The sequence below is a fragment of the Marmota monax genome, unplaced genomic scaffold, assembly GCF_021218885.2.
Source record: "Marmota monax isolate L192 unplaced genomic scaffold, Marmota_monax_Labrador192_F-V1.1 WCK01_AAM20220418_F8-fsc02282, whole genome shotgun sequence".
NCBI lineage: Eukaryota > Metazoa > Chordata > Mammalia > Rodentia > Sciuridae > Marmota > Marmota monax.
In genome coordinates, this window is record NW_026693128.1 from 6596 (window position 1) to 16516 (window position 9921).

At 37.4% G+C, this 9921-nt stretch overlaps 1 long non-coding RNA gene across 1 annotated transcript; it reads left to right on the forward strand.

Annotated features, from left to right (window-relative positions):
- Positions 1-232: 232 nt before the first annotated feature.
- On the forward strand, positions 233-9721 carry LOC131424578 (uncharacterized). Its single transcript, XR_009227857.1, has 3 exons — positions 233-3476; positions 7040-7194; positions 8493-9721. It is a non-coding gene; the product is annotated as an uncharacterized LOC131424578 (long non-coding RNA).
- The last annotated feature ends 200 nt before the right edge of the window (positions 9722-9921 follow it).

The following is a 9921-nucleotide window of genomic DNA, read 5'->3' on the forward strand; positions in this document are numbered from 1 at the left end:
GGTTTTATTTCCTGAGATACACTGTTATCTAGCAAGTGACATTTTTAGAGATCATAGACCTGGCACCTCATAAAATGGACACAAAGGTTCATCCTTGCAAAGCTCAGGTCAGACAGACAGACCCTTACCTTTAAATGTTCCACCTTTTCTTCTTCTTTTGACACTTCCCTGACTCTAAGAAGAAAAAGAAAAGAATGTGAGCCTGAGACTTGCTTCTTTATTATTCTCTCTAGGCTTCTCAGACATTCATTCAAGAATAATATGATTCTACATTTAAATAATTATTTCTTCCTTTCATTAAATTTTAAAGATGATCAACTATTTTCAATTTTTCCTATCTTGAAATCTTCAAAGGATGATTTTTTTTCCCTGTGCAATCCATACTTGATATTCTCAGAAGTCCTCTGCTCAAAGAGGACATAGAATCTGGGGCCAACAGTCACATCTGTGTTCTCCCAGAGGAGTCTGTATCCTGGGGATAGTGCTCAGGTTTCAGACTCTACTCAAAGGTCAGCACTAGTTTCCTGATCAGTCCAATATGAAGGAAGGAAGGCTCTACTGACACTTAATCCTAAGTCCCATTCCCATGTCAGGCATCTTTCACCTGACATGTGAATGGGACTTAGGATCAAGCATCGAGAGTCTTCTCGTTCAGAGAAGCAAAACTTTCTAACCAAACAAATGCAAGTCACAGAATCAGGAGGATTTTACCTAGAATCTTCCATTACACCCAACTTCAGGTGGAAACCTTACACCTTTTTGAACCTCTATCGGTGCCTGAACAGTGATGGCCTGTCCTCTCTGCAGATTTCTCATCTCAGATATCTCTCTGAGCCAACCAAGCTGATTTAGATATGTGGGAAGAGGAACAGGAAATAAAGATCCCCCCTAATTCTGGCATTAAGGAGCTTACAAAACTGAATGAAATGAAAATGTCTTTTATTGGAGCCATGAAAATACACCACCCACGTCCATGTCCTCAAAGAAAGTAAATGAAGAACATTACAGTGAATATCACCTTATCTGGAGCAAAATCCACTGGAACCATACAGTGGTAGGAACACTTAAATGAACCCTTTGATTAATAACTAGACGATGTGTGTAGGCTAGCATCAGAGTGAGAAAATTCCAACAGTCATTGTCTCAAAAAAGTCTCTCACACTTCATGAGTTTCCTCTGAAGAATCTCCCAAGTTCTCACAGTGAAGACCTATGAAAATACCTTCACATTTTCTGGCAGGAATAGAGAAAATAGAAACATTTTGAAATATAATCTGGTTATTCTCCATAACAGAAGACTACTCAGCAGAGTTCTAGAGCCTTACCCTACATGAAGAAAGAGAAATTGCCCAACTCCAAACCATTGTAGCCTCCTTATCTCATCAAAGGTGTGTATTGGTGGGGAGATTGAGGTGCAGGGTTTAGGACTAGAAATTATGGCACACAGGACCACTAAAAGAGTGAGATATACTCCTATACCCCACCACCCTGCCACACACACCTTACCATCATATTAACAGGACTACAGTGTGGTAATGGTTAAAAGAGCTTATGTTGCACTTACATGTTGTACTTAAATGTTCTAAGGAAATGACCTTGGGGAAAGCTACAGATACTAGAGGAAATTGAAGCCTCTGTCAGGTATAGCCTCAGTAGACATTTAACATACCCTATATCCTAGTGAGGTTAATATAAATCCTAGCACTAAAAATCTATTAACCTCAGTTCCTATTTCCTAATACATCATGTCTGGCTTTCAAAAACTATAGAAAAAACCCCAAGTCTTGCTAAAAGACAAGGGGAAAAATAAACAGTCAGAATAGACAAAGCAAGCATCAAATCCACAAAAGTATCACATCAATTTTGCAATTATCATACATGAAGCCCTAAATTCTATGACTAATACACTAAAAGCATTCATTGAAAAAGCAGGCAACATGCAAGAACAGATACAGAATGTAAAAAAGAGAGATGAGAATCAAAATTAATTGTTAAAAATAAAAAACACTATAACAGAAATAAGACTGGCTTTGATGGGCTCATGAGTGGACTACACATGGCCAAGGAAAGAATAAATAAGTTTGAATGAATATCAATAGAAGCTTTCCAAATGAAAGGCAAAGAGAAAAAAAAATGTTAAAGTCTAAATCCCCCCAAAAATTGTAATACATTTTGGAAATTTGTAAATACGTGGGAGAAGAAAAAGAGAGTAAAGCAGAAGAAATATTTGGAGTAATCATTTAAGATTAACAGTAAGAATTTTTAAAAAATCAATGACAAATTATCCATATAGATGAAATTTTATATGGATCCAATATAGATTAAACTGGAAGATATCATGCTAGGTGAAATAAGCCAGACATAGAAAGAAAAACACTGTAATAGCAAACTTATATATGGAATATTTTTTAAAAAATTGAATACATAGAAAAATTGAGAAGGACAGTGGTTACCAAGAGCAGCAGGGGGCTGGGGAAGAAAATGGGAAGATATAGGACAAAGGGTATTAAATATTATGTTGTAGACCTTAAATATATACAATTAAAACTAATATAAAAATCACCTAAATAAAAACTAAATCCTATAAGTTCCTGTTTTAATCACATAGTAGAAAAAAGGAGACAATAAAGAGAAGTACAATGAATAATAAACTGTTACAGACATGGTAGGTATTAATCCAAAAGTATAGAAAAATCACTTTAAACATGAATGATCTGAATTCATCATTTAAAAGTAAGAATATTAGAGTGGATAAAAATAAACAAGACTATCTGTATGCTATTTAGAAGATACCCATTTTAAATGGACACAGAAGTAAAGGGATGCATAAACATGTAGCATGTTAACAGTAATTTAAAAAGCAGGGGTAGTCATAGTAATTTCAGACAAAGCAGACTTTAGAAAGAAGGGAAATTAGCAAGGATAAAAAGTGCATTACATAATAGTGAACCCAAAGTTTGAGATGAAACTAGAATCTCCACTTCTGCTGGTATATGTGTACAGTCAGGTGGGATCTGCATAAGCTGCAGACCTCAGCAGCTCACCACCAATTTCTTGTTTCTGGGTGCTTATCTTGTGCATTTGAAGAATGAAATCCACAATTCATAGACAAGGATGAGTGAGTAGGATTTATTCAAGTGTGACTAGAAACAGAACTCCTGCGGGTGAGAGGGGACCCAATGGGAGTTGCCACCTGATAGTGCTAGTCTAGAGCTTTATATAGCACTTGGGTCAATGCTATTGGTCCAGACTTTTGCTAATCAGGGTTTGGAAAAATAGGAATGCTATTAATTAACTGTTGAAACTGAACTTCCATTCAGGTCCACCCCACTTCCATTTTCTTGATGCTCCTTGGGAAACAGAAAGTTGAGATTCTTGGATCGTGGATGTTCCAGGTTCCCAGTTGCAGTGCTTTGTGCAGCCGGCTTCTGCAGTGGGCTTCAGCACTGACCTGAGCGATCCACCATGGGGTGACAGGTCTGTAAGCCTTGGCTTGCCTAGGTGCTGGCTGGCAGTGCCTCAGGCCCCTGTGGGTATACAGGATCTGTGAGGCTGCAGCCCATGCTCACTGCCTGTGTTCCAGCCCACCCTGGCCTCTGCTCTGCAGCTCCACTGCTGCTTCACTGCCACTTCTTGTAGAGAGATTAGTGGACTGGCTATGTGGCCTGGCAGCCAGGGAGCCTTGTCAATACTAAGGGGATCAGTTCTCTAAGAAGACATAACACTGCTTAAGTGTACACATTTGACAACAGGGAGGCAAAATATAAAGGGCAAAAACTGCTAGAAATGCAGAGAAATAGATGAAATCCACTGTTACTATCAGAGAGTTCAACAAGTATCTCTCAGTAACTGACAAATCCAGGAGGCAGAAAATCAATAAGGATATGTTTGACCTGAATTGTACCATCAATTAATTTGATATCATTGATATTTAATAAATAATTTACCAACAGCAAAATAAATACTCTTCAAAAGATCACACAGAATATTCACCAGGATAGGACACAATCTAGACATACCTTAACAGATTTAAAAAAGTAGAAATCAGACAAAGTATGTTTTTAGACCAAATTGGAGTTAACTAAAAATCAGTAATAGAAAGGTAGCTGAAAAATCCCAAAAGCTTCTCAGTTTAAACAATTTAAATAATTTATATTATTAATTTGTCAAAGAAGTAGTATCAAGAAAAAAATTCTTTAAAATGAAAATACAATGCATCAAAATGTAGGGAATGCAGAAAATCAGTGCTTACAGGTGAAATTATAGCATTAAATGCATATATAATTGTAGAAGAAATATCTAAAATTTTGGAGCATCTTCTGTTTACTTACCTGATTGATGTCTCTCTGTTTGCAGGATATGGGGAAATATAGATCTGTTGTCAGGTAGCTCAGGGACAGGAGGAACCCCACTCCACACAGAAAGTCAAGGATAGGAACATCCAAGAAGTCAAGCTGAAGCTCATCCATGCTGCAGCAAGGCTCCTCAGACAAAGAAGAGGGCCTGCTTCACCAGAAGTTGGTCACTAAGAGTGCATGTTCTAGAACACAGTTCCAGATCCACATCACAGAGCTTTAGTACAGACACCAGAGGTTCTTGAGGGTGGGGGAGGGGACAACACATGGGAGATGAACCCATGCCCTTCGCCCATTACCAAACCCTGCTGATCTATCCATTCCCCTAGGGACTTTGAGATTCCTCCACCTCCCCCCCAACCCCCAACTCCACCCTTTCACTATATCATACATCCACCTCAGTGAAATATTCTGCTTTTTTCTTCTGTTACCTGGAGAAACAAGAGAGCACTTCACTGTTTGGTGATCTCTCACATAGGACCAAAGAACAGAAACCAAGATGAAGAGGAAAACAAGGGCATAGCTTGTCCATGGCAATATCTTCTAATAAATCTTTCTCTACAAATCTCTTTTAAGCTATCCTGCCCCTTCAGGCTCTCCAATATCTCCCTCTCTACTGGTATACTGTCCCACCCGGCTGCCTCTTGGCTCTCCCCACTTATCCCCCTACTCTCTCCTTTCCAACAGTTTTTAACTGTCTTGATTTCACAGAGCAGTTGTGCTAGACCATAACCTATGACCAAACCCATCCTGATTTGAAAAGTAGGCTTCTCTGCAGTGTCATATAAACCTCTAATGAGCACAGTTAAAATTCTATTTAGCAAAGTAGGTTACTTTCTCCCAGCATGTATGGTTACATTCTCATGAAATTATGAGGTTTCATCTCTTCCCAACTTTGTTTCTAACAAAATTCCTACTGGTTCCTCCAAATGTTTTTTGAAACAAGATGTTATTCTTGTGGATGGTGTAGAGTATATGTATTTTTAATCTCCCCATGTGAGCTAGCTATTTAACATTTATTACCCTTAAAGCTTTCTTGTTTAGATTATAAATGATTATACTTAAATTAGGATTGAAATTAAGCCCTGTGTCTTTTCCTGAAATTGTCTGCATCTCTTCGCTGGGTCTGATGAATTCATCTGCTTTGGCCACAGACATCCAACCCTTTCCTTTTCACGTGATGAAGGCTTTTCAGTATTAACAGCCCCCTTCTTTGCTTGTCTTCAGCATCCACAGCTTCTTCTGGTCTCTACCTAACAGAAGGTCTTCATCAAGCCTGTCTCCTCTTATCTACCTTCCCTTGACTACAGGAGGTCTCTCTATATAGAAAAATCTCCACATAGCCTAGCATCTCTAGTATTATTGTTTGTTTGTTTACAACAAACCTGGCCCTGGCAACCCCTGAGGTCCCAAGGATCACAAATATAAAAGCATTCTTTAAAATCTGAGCAAGATAAACTCCACCCCAAAACTTCTAGATAGAAATGGAGTTATAAAACACAACATTGGATATATTATTAAAAATTGTCATGTTAAGAAAAAAAGAAGGGCTAAGAAACTGTTCCAGTTTAAAGAAGACCAAAGATACACAACAACTAAAGGAAATGTGACACTCTAGGCTGTATCTTATAATGGAGATTTAAAAAATTATAGTCTCAAGGTATATTACTGGGAAAAAAATCACAAAAATGCAGTATGAATGAGATTAGTTCAAAATTTTTATGACTATGCTAAATTTATGAAAGGGGAAAATTTAGTATATAAGAGAATATCTTTTTTTTAATATTCACAATAAAATATATAAGGAGAAAAAGCATGATGCATGAAATGTATTCTGAAATATTCAGGAATAAATGTGTATTAATCTTGTGTGTATTTGTGTATATATGCATATATGTACATGTGTATGTGTATATACACATATATTATATACACATACACATATACATATACATGCACACACATATATACATATAGAGAGGCAGTGAGAGAGGATCCGACAAATGTGTCAAAATGTTAACAGGTAGTTTTACTTTTTAAACAATTTATTGAAGCATATTCATATAGCATAAAATTCACCCAATTCAAGTGTATAATTCAGTGATTTAAAAAACTATTTTTAGTTGTAGTTGGACACAATGCCTTTATTTATTTATTGTTATGTGGTGCTGAGGATAGAAACCAGTGCCTCGCACATGCTAAGTGAGCACTCTACCGCTGAGCCACAACCCTAGCCCCTAATTCAGTGATTTCTAGTGTATTCAGAGTTGTGCATTGTCGCTGGAGTCAATTTTAAAATGCTTTTGTGACTTCAAAAAGAAACCATGGATTCTAGATTTCACACTTATTAGCCTTCATCCCCCAGCCTTAAGCAATCACTAGTCTACTTTCTGTTTCTAATTAAAATTCCCTATTTCATTTCATAAGAATAGAATCAGGTAATATGTGGTCACTTGCTACTGACTTTTTTCACTTAGTGTAATTCCAAAGTTCATCCATGTTGTAGCATGTATCAATGTTTTATTCCTTTCTTATGGCTAAATATTATTTCATTTGCATAGATATACCACATTTGTTTATCCATTCACTAGTTGATGGGCATGTGGGTTGTTACCATCCTGGGCTATTGTGATAATGCAGCTATAAATATTCATGCATAAATTTCTGTATTTTCATTTCTCTTAGGTATATACCTAGAAAAGGTATCACTGGGTCCTATGGTAACTCTACATATGGAATTTTAAGGAATTTCCAGAATGTTTTATAAAACAACTGTACCATTTTACATTTTAACCAGCAGAGTATGAAACTTCCATCAATTTCTCCATTTTTCCTCAGAGGTATTTATCTGACTTGTTGATGCTTACTATCCTAATAAGTGCAAAAGTTATCTCTCAGTGTGTTTCATTTTTGTTTTCTTGATGACTTGATGTCAAGCACATTTTTATATAATCTTTTACATTTAGTGACATTTGGGGAAGGAGAGGAAATTTATGGCTAGAAAAAAACACATTGTTTTCTTCTAAGTATTTGAAAACATTGACATGGAACTTTCAAGCATTTATCAGCATGGACATATTTCTATTTCTTTAGTTTTAATTAAGGTTACCATATGATTAAGGCACTCCAATATTGTGTGCTGAATTTGCAAAGACTATTTCTTGTACTGTCTGTGTTAAGGGGTGGAACTCAGGTAAATGGCTCCTCATAATTACTAAATGATAGAGCAGAACTCATTGCCAAAGCCAAAAAGGCTCAATGTTTTTAGTCACTAGTGCCATGGTCCACTGTTGTAGATAAATATGTTCCTCCTATGAAAATATCAAAGGATTATGAGTGTATTAACATATAATACCATATCATCTAAGAATGACAAGATATTTAAATGAATTTTGGAATTTTAATCAAGAAGAGGATACCTCACTCATGTCAAATGATAATTGCTGAGGGAGTGTACACAGACAGTTGTATTGTTCTATATGTGCCTAAATATGTTTAAAATTTTTTGTAATGAAAAGCTTTGAAAAGTGAAAGATGTTGACTGATTCATGAGGAGAGAGAGGGACCAATGAGGATAACTGTCAAAAGGATATTTGTCCTTGAAGACTAGAGTTTAGCCATCTCTCCATAAAAACATTTCAGGAAGTCTAATTCCTTTAAAGAGGGTACCTTGGAAAGAAAATTCTTTTTTTAAAAATATTTTTATTAGTTATAGATGGACACATGCCTTTATTTAATCTGTTTATTTTTTACATGGTGCTGAGAATAGAACCCAGTGCCTCACACATGCTAGGCAAGTGCTCTACCACTGAGCCCCCACCCCAGACCAGATAGAAAATTCTTTCTATATAACAGGAAGAAGGAAGGAAAGGAGGGAAATTTTTCGAAGGTTTTATTTATGCAACATTCCCATATGATGACTTCAAGTTTTTCTATGAATGGTGAATCAGTAAAGATGGCCTCATTTCGAGAAAAGTATAAGTTTTTTGTCAGAGATGTGAGCAGCATGGGAGAGGGGGTGGACTAAAGAATCAGTAACCTAAGTTCTAAGGAGTTTACTCATTGAGAGCAAGAACAGGATAACTGTGGAATGAATGCATAAATGATAGTACTGTTCATGACTTCCTTATGATGCCAGGACACTTGATTGTGAGATTTAATTGAACAGTGATCAGTCACATATGGAATATGTTTCTGAAGAAGGCAGATTTCTCCAGACAGGAAGATAAAAAGGATTAGATGAGGCCAGTTTGGAATGGGACTTTTGAATGTTGGTTGCCTTAGATACCTTGAGATCCACCTTGAAGAGGGAGAAAATGAAGACAAGAGCTTGGTGGATAAAATAGTAAGTGGAAAATTTAATGTGTTGGAATTGGAAAACAATGACAAATTGAGGGCATATGCTGGAAGCATGGGGGGTGGGGTGGGTGAGGTCAAAGGGTGGAAATTCAGGCTGTCTATATTACACCAGAGAGCAGATTTTAAGAACTGAACTAAATGGAGGTAAAGGACCTAACATAAGACAATAGAGACATTGAGAGACCAAGTTATTGGCTGCTGGCTCCTTGATACTCCACCTTCTGGCCATCCAAGGAATTCTACATAATGTACATTATTTCCGCAACCCTATGATTTGGACACTGAAGGGTCAATGGCATAATTCTAGAAGAGATAGGATGGTAGAGTGAAGGGCTTTAGTAGACATGTTTTGTTTTTATTTTCACACCCAGCATGCATGAATTTTCTGGAGAAATTACCTCAAATTCCCTTTAGGAAACACCCTAAAATTGAACAACAAGGGAAGTTGCCTTCCTCCAGTAAACTACTTTAAATCTAGGTATTTACACAATCTTGAGCAATAAAAATATTACATGGAGGATCATAGTGAGCCCCTAAATAGCTATAATGCTAGTGAATAGTCTAGGACTCACCACTGCATCAGGAACTGCAGGTGACCTGGAAAGATTTACCAAACTCCACCAAACTAATGAAGGTCAAAGGGGGCACCACTGTCCTAATAGGTGACCTGTACACACTAAGGTTAAGATCTTGCATGTTGTCAAAAAGCATAAGTGAAAGGAAGGGACCAAGGGCACCTTCCCTAAAGTGAGGAATGACATGCTTGACATCAGCCCTACAGATACTTTGTGTTCAAAAAACAGCCCTATATACATTTTTGCCTGTGAGCTCTGTAGTCCCCTAAAGAACCTCAGGGAAGTGCTGTCGGGATAACACTGGAAAATGGAGGAAGATGACAGGGCAGGATGTGGGGATGAAGGGGCATGAACTCCTCTTGCACCAACAAAGTCATTCTTTACTCTCTGTGTGCATGTTTTTCTTACTTTCCCACTCATCCTAAGACATCTTTTCCTTACTTTCAGCTTTATTTTACCCTGACATTCGTACAACTTGACAGTTGCAGACAGGGACAGCTGGGATCCTTTTGCTCTACAAAGCCATCAGTCCAGGAAGCCTGAAAAAAGTAAGCCAGGGAGGGGAACCATTTGCCTTAGGGATGTTCCCATAAGGGAACTTCAATAGCAAGGTCATATAGTGGCACCCCTGCC